The 17,994-nt window shown below is 42.9% G+C and overlaps 1 pseudogene; it reads left to right on the top strand.

Annotated features, from left to right (window-relative positions):
- The first annotated feature begins 269 nt into the window (after window positions 1-269).
- On the top strand, window positions 270-1,646 carry LOC110609065 (annotated as a pseudogene).
- The last annotated feature ends 16,348 nt before the right edge of the window (window positions 1,647-17,994 follow it).

The following is a 17,994-nucleotide window of genomic DNA, read 5'->3' as shown; positions in this document are numbered from 1 at the left end:
TTCCATCGTTTAGGGGTCAATTTTGCATTTTAATTATTTTTTGGGATATTTTGGGTATTTTCATAATTTTGCTTATTAGAGTTTTTTTTTTCTATTATAAATAGCCTCCATTGACTATTAGAAAGACACTTTTTCAGTCTTTGAGGAATTTCAATTAGACTTTTAGTCTTCTAGCCTATCTTTTCTCTTATTTTGTTTTAGCCAAACGATATTGGTTAAAACTCCTGACAGAGTCTAAATAGTCCTTTATCAGAAGAAGAGAGGGAGAAATGGTTTCTCTGAAGCTCCAAAAGCAGCTCGCTATCAACGTGCTCAAGTGTGGGAATGGAAAGGTGTGTCTTAATCCCAATGAAGTCAATGAAATCTCCATGGACAAATCTTCCCAAAACATAAGAAAGTTGGTTAAGCATGGCCTTTTCATCATCAGGAAGCCAACAAAGATTCACTCTCAATCTTGTGCATGATGAAGGAAGCTAAAAGAAAAGGATGCCACTCTAGATATGGTAAGCGCAAGGGTACAAGAGAGGCTAGGTTGCCAACAAAAGTTCTCTGGATGAGAAGGATGTGTGTACTCAAGCGTCTGCCCCACAAGTATAGAGAGTTCAAAGAAGATTGACAAGTATAAGTACGTACCATGATATGCCCATAAAGGTTGGGTAATGTCTTTAAGAATAAACGAGTTCTCATGGAAAGATTCACAAGTCAAAGGCGAAGAAACCAAGAGAAGACTTTGTCTGACTAGTTTAAAGCTAACTGGGCAAAAAAAAAAAAAAAAAAGAAAGTAGGGAAAGAAACATTGCTAGGAGGAAGAATGGTTGGCTTAGGGCCAAGGGTCAGATAAACCTACAGTTGTACCACCTGCTGCTGCATCTTAATCAATTGAGAAATCTAAAAAATCCAAGAAGTGAGACCCATAGTAAGAGCTCCAGATATCCTAGTGGCAAGGATTTTTTGTTAAGCTTTTGTGGTTTGTTGACTTTGACAACATTTCTTAGATGGAAGAAGCTTAAAAATATTGGCACTATAGAAGCAATTTTGATTTATTTGTTTCTGTGCTGTTCTTATTTCCAATATTTTCATGCCTTTTCACGTTGAACTGTTAATTTTACTTGTTTATCAGACAATATAACTGAATCATAAATTTTTCATGTTACTTCTCAATCAAATAAGACAACTAATGCTAGTAGATGGCTATTCTTAATCTAAAACAAAATACCACTGTTCTCAAGGTTGAAAAGTGGGGATGGACTTATCCTAAACATAAGTTGTCTCTTGACGAAAAATTGTTTTTCTTTTTTTTCTTTGAGATTTTCCTATTGTAATTACCTTTAATATCTTATGTATCTAATTTTGTTAATTATGAAAGTATGATTTATGTTTGTTTGCTAAGAAATACTACTTTGAGTAGCATTGAGTTTGCTGAGAAACACTAAAGTTTCTACCAATCCATGAAAGTAGATATTCATTACTTGGAAAAGGACATGCTTTTATTGGTTATTTAAGATTATAAATAAATATATGGGGAAAAATAAAATCTCCAATGTCTAAATAAAGGTAAGAAACCATCAAAGATTTGAGTTCTTGAAGTAAAGGTGCAGAATGTTTACTTTTGAGATGGTAGTTTCTTGATTTCTTGATTCCTTTCTTAAAATGCAAACTACAACAATCTAACTTGATCACCTCCGATGATAATCTATACTCATTCCATTTAGCAGCAATAATGACAAAAAAATATCAAAGAGCAGCAACATCACTTAGTATACTCATTCCATTTAGCCAAAGGGGTTTTTATGACCTTTTTAGGCTTAATTCTTCTCCTCATTAAACTCTAATATAACTCTTATATGGGCTGCTAATTTAATTAATTAATTGGGTCCAATTAATTAATTAAACTCATTTGCGTAATGTAACAGCCCGGAAACCGGTACCCCTCTGTAACGGTCCGAACCATCACTGGTACTAGGATCCAGATCGGCTTAAGCCGCCGGAACCTGTAGCAAGCCGACTATACTCTCTGTGTACCTGATAAATCCCATACATGATCAAAATACTCAACAATCCTGTATACTCTCCTCAGAGTTACCAAGCTCGACCTGCATGCACTATGTCTGAAAACATAGAACCCACTCTCATAGGGTCAGCATATCACAAGTCAGCCTTGGTTCCACACATTTCTCATCAAGAAACGTAAAACAGGATCCATGTACAAAGGGATGAATCATACACCATACTCATGCAAAGACACTAGGGTAAAGCACAATTCTATCCATAATCTGCTAGTACATATCTATCCATACATTACAACTAATACATTAAAATACATTAATTACATCATGTCCACTATTCTATTACACACATACATTCATGCATCTCTTTCCTTTTTCCTCTTGCTAACTCTGACTTCTGACTGCCCATAGCTACCTCGGAACCTGCAAAACTGGGGTTAAGGGAGTGGGATGAGCTACTACAGCCCAGTGAGGAGGAACAGTAAAACAGTTCATTAATTACATGCTTTCATGAAGTGCATCACATCACAAACATATCATCTCAAGGATGAACTTGTCACCAATAGCCCTCTACATACATAGTAGTATGTCCAACTGTGCCAGGGGCGATTAGGCCTCACCTGGACATCTCTTAACTGACTCATAGCATAACATGTCCAACTGTACCAGGGGCGATTAGGCCTCACCTGGACGTCTCTTAACTGACTCACTCATAGTACCAGGAGCGACCTGAGTTATGCCAGGAGCGACCTAGTATGGCTATCTCATGCCATGTAACGACCCGAAAATCGGACCGCTACCGGCGCTAGGATCCAGATCGGCTTAAGGCCGCCGGGACCCGTAGCAAGCCTGACATAAAACCTGTAAACCTGTATAATCCCATACATGATCAACAACATGCATAAAAATTAAAACTTTTCTTTCCATATACATCAACCAATCTCAACCTGCATAAACATAAACATAACCTTGATCCCTCTGTGGGATCTCATCTGTACCCTCAATGGGTGACATACATCTGTTGAGTTGGTTTACATAAACATCATCAAAATCTCTAAGATCATGTATTAAAAGGGATACAACAATCTATGGTCAAGCACACCACTAACATCCATAAACCTCATTACATAACTATACTGTACTTTTACATTACAATTTGATCATGCCCATTGCTAGCTATTACATAAACAGAACTTCTTTACTCTATCCGGACTCCTGCTCTATACTGTACCTGCAAGCCTGGGGGTAAAGGGAGAGGGGTGAGCTAAAAGCCCAGTGAGCTGAACTATTAAAACACATTAACACTATGCTCTATGAAATGCATCATAACACAAACAATTCACATAAGGGTTGGGTGAACTTGTCACCAATTAGTCCAAGTTAACTCTGTGCCAGGCCTGTAGAATGGGGTCCTGGTCTTTCCTGTCAGAACATACCTTACTTACCATTTTCCCAGGGCCTCCTCTGGCTCCTGGTCTTCAAGTCCCATAACCGTGCTAGACCATAGGATGGGATCCTGGTCTTTCCTTACTCTGCGCCAGGCCTGTAGACTGGGGCCTGGTCTTTCTTACTCTGTGCCAGGCCTGTAGCATGGGGCCTGGTCTTCCTGTCATGGACTAATTGGGTCATCCGACATTCACCCACAACAACAACCATTTATGCAATGCGGCATATTCATGAAAACTAATGCAATCATCCTATTGCATAATCATGATGCATGAAACATGATAAACCATTTAATTTAAAAGATTGAGTTTAGTTCCACTCACCTCTGGCTGACTCTGACAACACCGAAGCAGCTGAACTCACTGCTGGGGTCCTCGGCTCCTCGGGTCCGAACCTACACAGGTGGACTCAAATGAGGGACCAAACATACGTAAATACAACTCTAATATACTCCCCAAAAACCCCCTAAAACATCCTGAAAACATCACCTAAAAACATGCAAGAAATGGCTGAACAGGGCACTTTCGGCGGCAGGTTCGGCGGCCGAAAGTCCCTCCAGAGCCCAAAGTCAGGCAGGTTCGGCGGCACCTTCGGCGGCCGAAACTCCCAGACAGAGACGAAAGTCTTCTTTCGGGGGCAAGCTTCGGCAGCCGAATGCTGCCTCCACAAGGGGGTTCGGCGGCCGAAACTCCCTTCGGCGGCCGAACCTGGTTTCTGCCAGAAGGGCAGAAACTTGGTTCACATGAACCCCTTGCCTCCCAAAACTTCAAATCAAGCATATATCTCAACCAAATCATGCATACAAGTTCCTAGGGGTCTCAAATAGTCATACACCCCAACTACAACACTTCAAACACACAAAATCCACACACATTGTTCAAAACATCAATATAACCCATAACTCAACATATACCCTAACATGCATTTCTACCCATAGATCTTGCATAAAACTTATTTAAAACACATAAGGAGCTTAAGATCGGCTCTTACCTCTTGAAGATCGAGAGGGAGACGACCTAAACTTGGAGATCCACGAAAATGAGCTCCTGAGTTCCCAAAGCTCCAAAACTTGGTTTAAATGCTCAAACTTGCAAATGTGAGTTTAAAACTCAAGAAAAATGGAAGAGATTTGGAGGAAGAGCACAAGAGTTGCAAAGGGAAGGTCGGAAGCTTGCTGTGGCCGAAAATGGGAGAAAACTCACCCGTTTCGGCTAAGTGCCCCTTTTATAGGTGGCTGGCCAGGCCACGTTCGGGGGCCGAATGCGCTCCCGCATCCATGCAATGTTCGGCGGCCGAACTTAACTTTCGGCGGCCGAAACTGGACTTCCCTAACTCATGCTTTCGGGGGCCTAACGTGCCTCCATAATGCATGCATGTTCGGCGGCCGAACTTGGCTTTCGGCGGCCGAACCTGGGTTTTCCTCCAAGGACTTTTCATGCAAAAACTCATTTAATTTCATACTTAAAACCATTAAAAACATGAAAACATTTTACAAAAACATGATTTTACCCTTCTAGAGGTCTCCGACATCCGGGATCCCACCGGACGGTAGGAATTCCGATACCGGAGTCTAGCCGGGTATTACATTCTCCCCCCTTAAGAACATTCGTCCCCGAATGTTCCTCAACTAGCACATGCATAGCAAACAACATAACATACACATAAACACATAGAGACTAACCTTAAAAGAGATGAGGATATTGCCGGAGCATGGACTCCCGTGTCTCCCAAGTACATTCTTCCATATTGTGGTGGTTCCACAGGACTTTCACCATCGGGATTTCCTTGTTTCTCAGCTTCCTGATCTGGGTGCCTAGGATCCGCACTGGCTGCTCAACATAGGTGAGATCCTCTTGGATCTCCACATCAGGCTCACTAAGAACCTTGCCCGGATCTGACACGAACTTTCTCAACATAGAAACATGGAAAACCGGATGGATTCTCTCCATTGAAGCAGGTAAGTCCAGCTTGTACGATACATTCCCAATCTTTTGCAAGACTTCAAAGGGTCCGATGTACCGCGGAGCTAGCTTACCTTTCTTCCCGAACCGAACCACTCCTTTCATTGGAGACACCTTAAGCAATACCAGATCCCCCTCCTGAAACTCTACTTGCCTTCTGCGGATGTCTGCATAACTCTTCTGCCTGCTTGCAGCTGTCTTGATTCTTTCTCTGATTAAGGGTACCACCCTGCTGGTGATCTCTACTAGCTCAGGCCCTGCCAAGGCCTTTTCTCCAACTTCTTCCCAGCAAACAGGTGACCTGCACTTCCTCCCATATAAAGCTTCATATGGAGCCATCCCGATGCTAGCATGATGGCTGTTATTATAGGCAAACTCCACCAAAGGTAGATGTTGCCTCCAAGAACCGCCAAAGTCCAGCACACACATTCTCAGCATATCTTCTATGGTCTGGATGGTCCTCTCTGACTGTCCGTCTGTCTGTGGGTGGAAGGCAGTGCTGAAATCCAACCTAGTACCCATAGCATTCTGCAGACTCCGCCAAAACCTGGAGGTGAACTGGGGCCCTCTATCTGACACTATAGAAACAGGAACCCCATGCAGTCTAACTATCTCATCAACGTACACCTGCGCCAACTTGTCCACAGAATAGCCACTCCTGACAGGGATGAAGTGAGCAGATTTGGTGAGTCTGTCCACAATCACCCATATGGAGTCCAATCTGTTGGACGTCGCCGGTAACCCCACTACGAAGTCCATAGCTATATTCTCCCATTTCCACTCTGGAATAGGTAGCGGGTTAAGCATTCCAGCCAGCTTCTGATGTTCCAGCTTCACCCTCTGACATACTTCGCAGGCTGACACAAACTGTGCCACTTCTTTCTTCATAGCTGGCCACCAGTAAACTTTCTTCATATCTTGATACATCTTGGTGGCTCCGGGGTGAATGCTGTATCTTGCATTATGAGCCTCTCTCATAATGTCTCCTTTTAGCCCTATGTCATCTGGTACACATAATCGACTCCCATAGCGGAGGATCCCCTTACTGTCGAATCGGAATTCACTGTCCTTGCCTGACTGAACAGTCCTGGCAATCTTCACTAACTCTGGGTCCTCATGCTGTTTCTGAGCCACCTGCTCCAGAAACACGGGTGTCACTTTCATCTGAGCAACCAAGGCACCTGTACCAGACAACTCCAACTGTAGACCTTCCTCAATGAGCTTGTAAAACTCCTTCACCACTGGTCTCCTCTCTGCCATGAGGTGGGATAGACTGCCTAGTGACTTCCGGCTTAGGGCGTCTGCCACGACATTCGCCTTACCCGGATGATACTGAATCTTGCAATCATAGTCACTCAGCAGCTCTACCCACCTCCTCTGTCTCAAATTCAAATCTCTTTGACTCAGGATGTATTGCAGGCTCTTATGATCTGTAAAGATCTCACATTTAACCCCATAGAGGTAGTGCCTCCACATCTTGAGTGCAAAGATCACTGCTGCCATCTCTAGGTCATGTGTGGGGTAATTCAACTCATGCTTCTTTAGCTGCCTAGAAGCATAAGCAATCACCTTCTCATTCTGCATAAGCACACAACCCAGTCCCACACGGGACGCATCACAAAAGACTGTAAAGTCTGCATCACTAGATGGCAGAGCTAACACTAGTGCTGAAGTCAACCTCTTCTTGAGCTCTTCAAAACTCTCCTCACACTGGTCGGTCCACAGAAATTTCTGATTCTTCCTGGTCAGTCTGGTCAGAGGAGCTGCTATCTTCGAGAAGTCCTGAACGAACCTCCTGTAGTAACCTGCTAAACCCAAGAAACTCCTGGTCTCCGTCACTGAAGTGGGTCTAGGCCAGTTAGCCACAGTTTCTGTCTTCTTGGGGTCCACCTCAATCCCATTCTCTGACACTACATGCCCCAAGAACGAAATGCTCCTCAGCCAGAACTCACACTTGGAGAACTTGGCATACAAGCTATGTTCCCTCAAGGTCTGTAGAACCAACCTCAGATGATGGGCATGCTCCTCTGCATTCCTGGAATACACCAAGATATCATCTATAAAGACAATAACGAAGTGATCCAGGTACTGGCTAAACACTCTGTTCATGAGGTCCATGAATGCTGCAGGGGCGTTAGTTAACCCGAACGGCATCACAAGGAACTCAAAATGCCCATATCTGGTCCTGAAAGCTGTCTTTGGCACATCCTCTTCTCTGATCCTCAGCTGATGGTACCCCGATCTCAGATCTATTTTGGAGAAACAACCCGCTCCTGCTAGCTGGTCGAATAGATCATCGATCCTTGGCAATGGGTACTTGTTCTTGGTAGTGACTTTGTTCAACTGCCTGTAGTCGATACAAAGTCTAAGGGATCCATCCTTCTTTCTCACAAACAGAACTGGAGCACCCCAGGGTGAGGTACTCGGTCGGATGAAGCCCTTGTCTACCAGCTCCTGCAACTGCTCCTTTAACTCTTTCAATTCTGCTGGCGCCATCCTGTAGGGAGGGATAGAGATCGGTCGGGTTCCAGGCATCAGTTCTATCTCGAACTCTATCTCCCTAGCAGGTGGTAGACCTGGCAGTTCGTCTGGGAACACATCTAAGAACTCTCTCACCATTGGCACCGAGGCGGGCTCTCTAACCTGACTGCTAAGCTCTCTCACATGAGCCAAATACCCCTGACATCCCTTCCTAAGCAACCTACGAGCCTGAAGAGCTGAGATCATACCTCTAGGTGTACCCCTCCTGTCTCCTCTGAAGACGACCTCTGATCCATCCTGACCTCTGAACCTGACTACCTTGTCCCTGCAGTCCAAGGTAGCACCATGGGTAGATAACCAGTCCATCCCTAGAATGACGTCAAAATCTGTCAAATCTAGAACCACTAGGTCGGCGGACAAGCATCTTCCCTCAACAAACACAGGACTACACTGGCAGACTGACTCTGCCACTGATGGATCACACTTGGGTCCACTGACCCAGAGAGGACACTCTAACCCAGAGATCATCAATCCCAACCTCTCTACGGCCCTCGGAGCAATAAAAGAATGAGATGCACCAGGGTCCATCAATGCATACACATCCGAACATCCAATGACGAGATTACCTGCCACCACGGTGTTGGATGCGTCTGCCTCCTGCTGTGTCATTGTGAAGATCCGTGCTGGAGCTAATGGACCTTCACCTCTGAAACCCGCTGAAGAAGAGGCTGCCCCTCTCCCTCTGCCTCTGCCACTGGCCTGAGTCATGGCTGGAGCTGCTGGCTGCGCTACACTGCCTGAAGCTGTCTGCTGGGACTGAGTCATCGGGGCCGCTCTTGGACAATCTCGAGCTATATGCCCCTCCTGACCACATCTAAAACAGGCTGTAGTCCCTAACCGACAAACTCCCTTGTGTGGTCTACCACACCTTGCACAAACTGCATTATCCGCACCAGAGCTTGAGCCACTCCCAAATCCCAGACTGGACTTGACTTTGTTCCAGAACTTGTTCTTCTTACCCTTGGGCTTACCCCATCTCTTACTGCCTGAGGCTGCTGCACTCAAGGTAGAGGGATCTAACCTTCCCCCACCCGGAGTTTTAGAACCGAAAGACTGTGCCACTGACTGCTTGACTGTCCCCTGAACGATGGCACTAGCCTCCATTTTCCTGGCCATATCTACTATGGCATGGAAGCTCTCCCTGTCCACTGACTGAATCAAGGAGGAATACCTGGAATGAAGTTTCATGACATACCTCCTTGACTTCTTCGAATCTGTATCCAGACTCTGCCCAGAAAAAGGCAACAGCTCCATAAATCTGTTGGTGTACTCCTCTACACTCATATCATCCGTCTGCCTCAACTGCTCAAACTCTATTATCTTCAGCTCCCTTGAACTATCGGGAAAAGCCCATCCTGCAAACTCGTTTGCAAACTCTTCCTAAGTCATGCTGTCCACTCTCGGGTTCACATAATTCTTGAACCACTCTCGTGCCTTCTTGCACTTAAGCGTGAACCCGGCCATCTGAATGGCTCTACTGTCATCAGCCCCAATCTCATCTGTGATCACTTTAACCCTTTCAATATACACAAATGGGTCATCCCCTTTTTCATACTGAGGAGCACCCAATTTCATGTAGTCAGTCATCTTAACCTTGCTCCCACTGGCTGAGCTAGGTCTAGGTGGCTGAACAACTGGGGCTGCTAGTTCTGCAGGTGGTGGAGGTGGTACAACATTTTCTGAGGTAGGGTTTGCTGGATTTGGATAGTAGGGTGGAGGTGGATACATTGGGTACTGAGAGTACGGTGGGTAGTATGGTGGGTATGGCATCTGTGTGGGATAAGGGGTGAAACTAGGGTAATCCGATGTACCTCCCATCGAATACCCGGAATGTTGTGAGAAATGTGGGTAGTGAGGTGGCTGTACAAATCCCGAGGCCTGAGTGCCTCCTTGGGACTCTCCCACTCCTTCTTCTGACATACTGACTCCCAAACTGCCATCCCTCCTCTGTTCTACGTCCATATCATCCCCCATATCCTCTGACGATCCTCCCTGAACTGTTCCTCTAACTGATCTGCTTCTACCCAGATCCAAAGACCTTCTTGGGTCTCTTGCTGCTCTTTCTCGGTTAGACCTACTAGACATTGCCCTTGGCAATGCTGGAGGACGGGCACTCATGCCCTCATCCTCAGGTGGCACTCCAGTCAATCGTGCAGATCGACGAGTTCCTCTCATCCTGTTTTCTGAAAAACAGTACACAGCACATAATCATCAGCATCATATGGTTCATGTGGGCACACATGAACCCGCATCACATACATCACATATCATAGCACATCATTAATGCACATGCATATAGTCATGGCATTTCACATCATCATGCAAGACAGGACTCCACATCCTATCCTAGTGGACATGATCTTCCTATTGTGCTTGACCTTCTATGACATCTATGAGCCCGACACTCTAGGTCCGACCATATGAACCTAGGGCTCTGATACCATTCTGTAACGACCCGAAAATCGGACCTCTACCGGCGCTAGGATCCAGATCGGCTTAAGGCCGCCGGGACCCGTAGCAAGCCTGACATAAAACCTGTAAACCTGTATAATCCCATACATGATCAACAACATGCATAAAAATTAAAACTTTTCTTTCCATATACATCAACCAATCTCAACCTGCATAAACATAAACATAACCTTGATCCCTCTGTGGGATCTCATCTGTACCCTCAATGGGTGACATACATCTGTTGAGTTGGTTTACATAAACATCATCAAAATCTCTAAGATCATGTATTAAAAGGGATACAACAATCTATGGTCAAGCACACCACTAACATCCATAAACCTCATTACATAACTATACTGTACTTTTACATTACAATTTGATCATGCCCATTGCTAGCTATTACATAAACAGAACTTCTTTCCTCTATCCGGACTCCTGCTCTATACTGTACCTGCAAGCCTGGGGGTAAAGGGAGAGGGGTGAGCTAAAAGCCCAGTGAGCTGAACTATTAAAACACATTAACACTATGCTCTATGAAATGCATCATAACACAAACAATTCACATAAGGGTTGGGTGAACTTGTCACCAATTAGTCCAAGTTAACTTTGTGCCAGGCCTGTAGAATGGGGTCCTGGTCTTTCCTGTCAGAACATACCTTACTTACCATTTTCCCAGGGCCTCCTCTGGCTCCTGGTCTTCAAGTCCCATAACCGTGCTAGACCATAGGATGGGATCCTGGTCTTTCCTTACTCTGCGCCAGGCCTGTAGACTGGGGCCTAGTCTTTCTTACTCTGTGCCAGGCCTGTAGCATGGGGCCTGGTCTTCCTGTCATGGACTAATTGGGTCATCCGACATTCACCCACAACAACAACCATTTATGCAATGCGGCATATTCGTGAAAACTAATGCAATCATCCTATTGCATAAGCATGATGCATGAAACATGATAAACCATTTAATTTAAAAGATTGAGTTTAGTTCCACTCACCTCTGGCTGACTCTGACAACACCGAAGCAGCTGAACTCACTGCTGGGGTCCTCGGTTCCTCGGGTCCGAACCTACACAGGTGGACTCAAATGAGGGACCAAACATACGTAAATACAACTCTAATATACTCCCCAAAAACCCCCTAAAACATCCTGAAAACATCACCTAAAAACATGCAAGAAATGGCTGAACAGGGCACTTTCGGCGGCAGGTTCGGCGGCCGAAAGTCCCTCCAGAGCCGAAAGTCAGGCAGGTTCGGCGGCACCTTCGGCGGCCGAAACTCCCAAACAGAGACGAAAGTCTTCTTTCGGGGGCAAGCTTCGGCAGCCGAATGCTGCCTCCACAAGGGGGTTCGGCGGCCGAAACTCCCTTCGGCGGCCGAGCCTGGTTTCTGCCAGAAGGGCAGAAACTTGGTTCACATGAACCCCTTGCCTCCCAAAACTTCAAATCAAGCATATATCTCAATCAAATCATGCATACAAGTTCCTAGGGGTCTCAAACAGTCATACACCCCAACTACAACACTTCAAACACACAAAATCCACACACATTGTTCAAAACATCAATATAACCCATAACTCAACATATACCCTAACATGCATTTCTACCCATAGATCTTGCATAAAACTTATTTAAAACACATAAGGAGCTTAAGATCGGCTCTTACCTCTTGAAGATCGAGAGGGAGACGACCTAAACTTGGAGATCCACGAAAATGAGCTCCTGAGTTCCCAAAGCTCCAAAACTTGGTTTAAATGCTCAAACTTGCAAATGTGAGTTTAAAACTCAAGAAAAATGGAAGAGATTTGGAGGAAGAGCACAAGAGTTGCAAAGGGAAGGTCGGAAGCTTGCTGTGGCCGAAAATGGGAGAAAACTCACCCGTTTCGGCTAAGTGCCCCTTTTATAGGTGGCTGGCCAGGCCACGTTCGGGGGCCGAATGCGCTCCCGCATCCATGCAATGTTCGGCGGCCGAACTTGACTTTCGGCGGCCGAAACTGGACTTCCCTAACTCATGCTTTTGGGGGCCTAACGTGCCTCCATAATGCATGCATGTTCGGCGGCCGAACTTGGCTTTCGGCGGCCGAACCTGGGTTTTCCTCCAAAGACTTTTCATGCAAAAACTCATTTAATTTCATACTTAAAACCATTAAAAACATGAAAACATTTTACAAAAACATGATTTTACCCTTCTAGAGGTCTCCGACATCCGGGATCCCCGGAACGGTAGGAATTCCGATACCGGAGTCTAGCCGGGTATTACATGCCATATCTCATCTGATCTCATAGTATCTCTGCTTATATCAAGGACTAAGGATCATCCAACATTCATCCATACAAATATCATCTTATGCAATGCATCATATTCGTGAAGTCTAATGCAATACAACCTAATACATAACATGGCATTTTATGATGCATGAACCATGCTAGAAACGTGTCATTTCTAAAGTAAAATATGAAGATTCGTTCCACTCACCTGTAGCCACTGCTTGGCTAACTCTGGGCTACCTCGAACTCTGAAGCAGCTACTACTGCTAAATACCTCGGTTCCTCGGGTCCAATCCTACAATGAAGGACTCAAATGAGGTACCAAACGTACTCCAACATTACTCTGAACATCTCCCTAAAAATCCCTAAAAACACCTCAAAACAGGCATGCAAAACAATTAAAGGAAGGCTGGACAGGGCACCTTCGGCAGCACCTTCGGCGGCCGAATGTCTCTTTCAGAGACGAAAGTCGGGCATGTTCGGCAGCCGAATCCTCCTTCGGCTGCCGAACCTGGGTTCATCCAGAACTCAGCTTCGTGCACAAAGACGCCTTCCAGTCCTTCCAAACCCTTAACACATGCAGCCAACCTTTCTAAAACATGCATAACTCATACAACAAGCATATAGGAGCTTAAGACAACTTGAACTCTAACAAACAAGCTCAACAAGCAAACATAAAGCATAAAGGGTCCATAAACCCTAATATGCACAACTCATGCATAAACTCCCTTTTCCCTTCATCAAACTCATAAAAACATCATAAAAACCATGAATCACCACTTACCTCTTGAAGAACAAAGGTTGGTGTGATCCAAACGTAGAGCTCTGGAGGATCTAAGCTCCAAACTTTCCAAAATTGTGCTCAAAGTACAAGACCTTCAAAAACCACCATAAACCTTACTCACTTTGAAAGATTTGATGAAAAACCATGAAAACCTTCCAAGGGGAACATGAACTCACCTCTGGAAGTGAAAAGGAAGCTAATCTGATCCATTTCACCGACTGAGGGTTCCTTATAGGCGACTGACCGCCTCAGCTTCGGCGGCCAAACCTGCATGCAAAACCATGCAACGTTCGGCGGCCGAACTTGGAGTTTCGGGGGCCGAATCGAGGGCATTTTCGGCGGCCGAACCCGCACTTTATTCCCTTGGTCTTTTCTCTTCAACACTCAATCCTATTCCATTCTAAACCTTTAAAACATTTGAAAATATTTTAGAAAACCTTTCTCTTACCCTTCTAGAACCTCTGACAACTTCGAATTCCACCGGACAGTAAGAATTTCGATATTTGATCTAGCCGGGTATTACACGTAACTCTTGAGCCCTTTTAATTAGTATTTGGTATAATAGACTTTAAAATTTAATTTTCTCTTTTAATTACGCACATCGACATCCTATGACAATATTTATATTATTATTTTACTTTGAGTTCTCATTTTTAATGGGTAACTCATTAGCGTTCTGAAATATTTTAGTTGCATATAATTTTAATTTATAATTTATTTTATTTATTTATGTTATGTGCTTATTATAGAGACATCTAGCCATACATTATCATTACTAAAATTATAGAAGGTCAGATGGTTGAACCATAAACCTTCCATATTCAGTTACTATGCAATAAACTCTTTTTATCTTTTTATATCAATCTCTGTTAACTATAAGTTTTGTGTCATGTATATCTTGAAAAAATTAAAATCTCTGATCTAATTATGTTCTCATGATTCTTATTCAATAAGTGACACCACTCTAGACAGAGATTTATTTCAATAATGATATAATTATACCTTACTATTAATTTAAGTATGGTGAATCATTTATTGATCAGTACTTCTCGATAAAGTATAAGCCTTTGTACTTAGATATACTTAAAAATCTCAAATCTAAGGATATTTATATAAGCGGTATGAGATAATATATTTATTTATATCAAGTTTGGGTCTCCTATGTATCTTCAAATAAGCATCCATTTGTTAAATCTAAACATCTTATGCTTTCAGTTTACTAGAACAACTACTTGTATAACATATGCTAGCCTATCTATATCAAAGAAATCCCATTTTATTAATATTATGGTTAGAAATAATTTAAATATTAACACATTTACATGTAATAACAATCTTATATCATAAACTCTTTAGGATTTCCTCTACACTATGTCTTGTAATACTAAAGATTTTATTTTTAATTTAAAAACTAAATTAAATAAATGAAATTAATTATAAATACTAATAAATAAAGAATATTATTAATAATAGATAGTTTTCCCTATTACAATATCTCACTGCCATATTCTTGGGCAAGAACCTGCAAAAAGTTGCAAAGTACAGGGAAAAGTGCTTGAAGAAGCATAGGAAAAGTAGAAATTGAAATGGGCACATGGTTAGCAAAATCAAAACTCACTTGAATCCTATAGCGTCAGCACATGCTCTAAGCTTACTATGCAAATTTGTATTTAAAAGTAATGATTTTAATGAGTTGAGGTATTTCTTAGGTCTTAAATTTTATTAAGATATGTAAAGGATAAAAATGATATAGCTTAGGCGTCTAAGTATATATTTAGTGTTTAAAATTTTTTCCTAAAATGACAATTGTAGTAATCACAAGCACTATTCTTTAAATTTCTTACTCAAATCTGTATAAATGTGTTAGATTTTTTATTTTGATTAACGTGCCGATAATTTTTAAAATAATCAATTAGCTTAATCACCAAAATATAAAATCTTCTTAGGTCATACGGTTACTATAATTATAAATTTAATGTGTTTGATTACTATAATTACAAGTTTAGTGGATAAATTTAAATTTCTTTTAAATCAATGTTGATTTTTTACTATAATTTCGCTTCAAAAAATTTGAGATATATAATCCAAAATTAAAATGCTTAATATAATCTCAACTTTACATTAACATTTAGTGTTTTGCATATGATTACCTTTTAATTTATATAAAAAAAAAATTACATATTAATTTTTAAATTTTGATTAGTTATGTGTACAAACAAGAAATTTAGAATTCAACCATAATCAAGCTACATATTTTCTTTTAGAGAGAGAAAATCCTCTCAAAGTCTTCCATTAGTTTTGATCTCAGTAGGGCCAAGTCATTGTGTGTAACGACCCGAAAATCGGACCGCTACCGGCGCTAGGATCTAGGTCGGCATAAGGCCGCCGGAACCCATAGCAAGCCTGACATAAAACCTGTAAACCTGCTGAATCTCATACATGATCAAGAATATACATAAAAATTTAAAACTTTTCTTTCATACATTCTCTCATACACCAAACTCAACCTGTGCATGCACTGAACATAAACATAATCATAACCATGACCCCTCTATGGGATCTCATCAATGCCCCAATGGGCGATACAACATATGTTGAGTTGGTTTACATAAACATCACAAAACATCTAAGATCATGTATAAAAAGGGATACCTCACACATTGGGTCAAGCACATTCTCTAACCTTCAATATCATCACATACATTACTATTCATAACTTTACATCATTTTACAATTTATCATGTCCACACTCTATCTATTACAAACACATGACTTCATGACTCTTGCCGACCTCCTGGTCTACCTTGTACATGCAAACCTGGGGGATTAGGGAGAGGGGTGAGCTACTAGAGCCCAGTGAGCAGAATAAATAAAAAAAACATTTAAAACATATGGTAACATGGAATGCATCACATCACAGCTAATCACATCAAGGATGAACTTGTCACCAATAGCCCTCTACATAGTCCAACTGTGCCAGAACGTAGAATGGGTCCTGATCTTTCTCTTACATTGCCAGAACGTAGAATGGGTCCTGGTCTTTCTCTTACATAGTGCCAGCGAACGTAGAATGGGTCCACTGGTCTTACATTCCGTACCGTACATATCACATCGTCACATCATAGATCGAGGGCTATGGATCATCCAACATTCATCCACATCAACATGAAAATATGCAATGCAACATATTCGTGAATTCTAATGCAAACAACCTAAATCATCACATGGCATTCATGATGCATGAACATGCTCAAACTTTACAATTGATTTACTTTAAAACGTAAAGGTTTATTCTACTCACCTCTGGATAGCTCTGACTAGACACTGGAGCAGCTAACTCACTGCTGGGGTCCTCGATTCCTCGGGTCCGAACCTACACAGGTGGACTCAAATGAGGGACCAAACAACTAGAATATAACTCTAAAAACATCTCCCAAAAACCCTCTAAAACTCCTCAAAACATCCATGCAAAAACATACAAAGGAAGGCTGGACAGGGCACTTTCGGCGGCAGGTTCGGAGGCCGAAAGTCCCTCCAGAGCCGAAAGTCAGGCAAGTTCGGCGGCACCTTCGGCGGCCGAAACTCCCAGACAGAGACGAAACACATGCATGTTCGGTGGCGCTTTCGGCTACCGAAACTCCCAGACAGAGACGAAAGTCCTCTTTCGAGGGCAGGCTTCGGCAGCCGAAAGGCTTGCCTCCCAGGCAGGTTCGGCGGCCGAAAGTCCTTCGGCTGCCGAACCTGGTTTCTGCCAAAGGGCAGAAACTGGGTTCCTCATGCACAAATTCCTCTCAAAACCATCCAACTGCATTTCTCCTAATCTACAACATACATACTCAAGCATGCAAGTTCCTAGGGGCATCAAACTACTTTAAACCCCATCTACAACACATCAAGCAACTCACATTGTTCATAAACACATATAAAACCCATAAACCTAACCATGAGCTAAACATGCATTCTACCCCATAGATCTACTTAAAACTTACTTAAAACATGTCATAAGCTCAAGATCGGTCCTTACCTCTTGAAGATCGAGAGAAGAACAACCCTAGCTTGGAAAATGGGAGAGAGAGAGTTCCTTGAACCTCCAAGCTCCAAAACTTGTTCAAAAGCTCAAAATCTTCAAAATAAAGGTAAAACTAATGAAAATCGAGAAAGAATTGAAGGAAAGAACTCAAAACCGGTGAGGGATGGCGGAGAGCTCACCTTGGCCGAAAATGGGGAGAAAAACTCGCCCGTTTTCGGCTAAGGGACCCCTTTATAGGTGGCTGGCCAGGCCACGTTTGGGAGCCGAAAGTGCCTCCGCATGCATGCCATGTTCGGCGGCCGAACATAAGGTTCGGCGGCCGAACCTGGACTTCCCTCACTTATGCTTTCGGGGGCCTAAGGCACACCCGAAGCGCATGCATGTTCGGCGGCCGAACCTGAGGTTCGGCGGCCGAACCTGAGTTTTCCTCCAAGGTTGTTTTCATGCAAAAACTCATTTCCTTTTTACTTAAAATCATGAAATACATTAAAACATTTTATGAAAACATGTTTCT

This window comes from Manihot esculenta, chromosome 1 (genome assembly GCF_001659605.2).
Source record: "Manihot esculenta cultivar AM560-2 chromosome 1, M.esculenta_v8, whole genome shotgun sequence".
In the NCBI taxonomy this organism is placed as follows: domain Eukaryota; kingdom Viridiplantae; phylum Streptophyta; class Magnoliopsida; order Malpighiales; family Euphorbiaceae; genus Manihot; species Manihot esculenta.
This window is presented reverse-complemented; position numbering and strand designations above follow the sequence as displayed.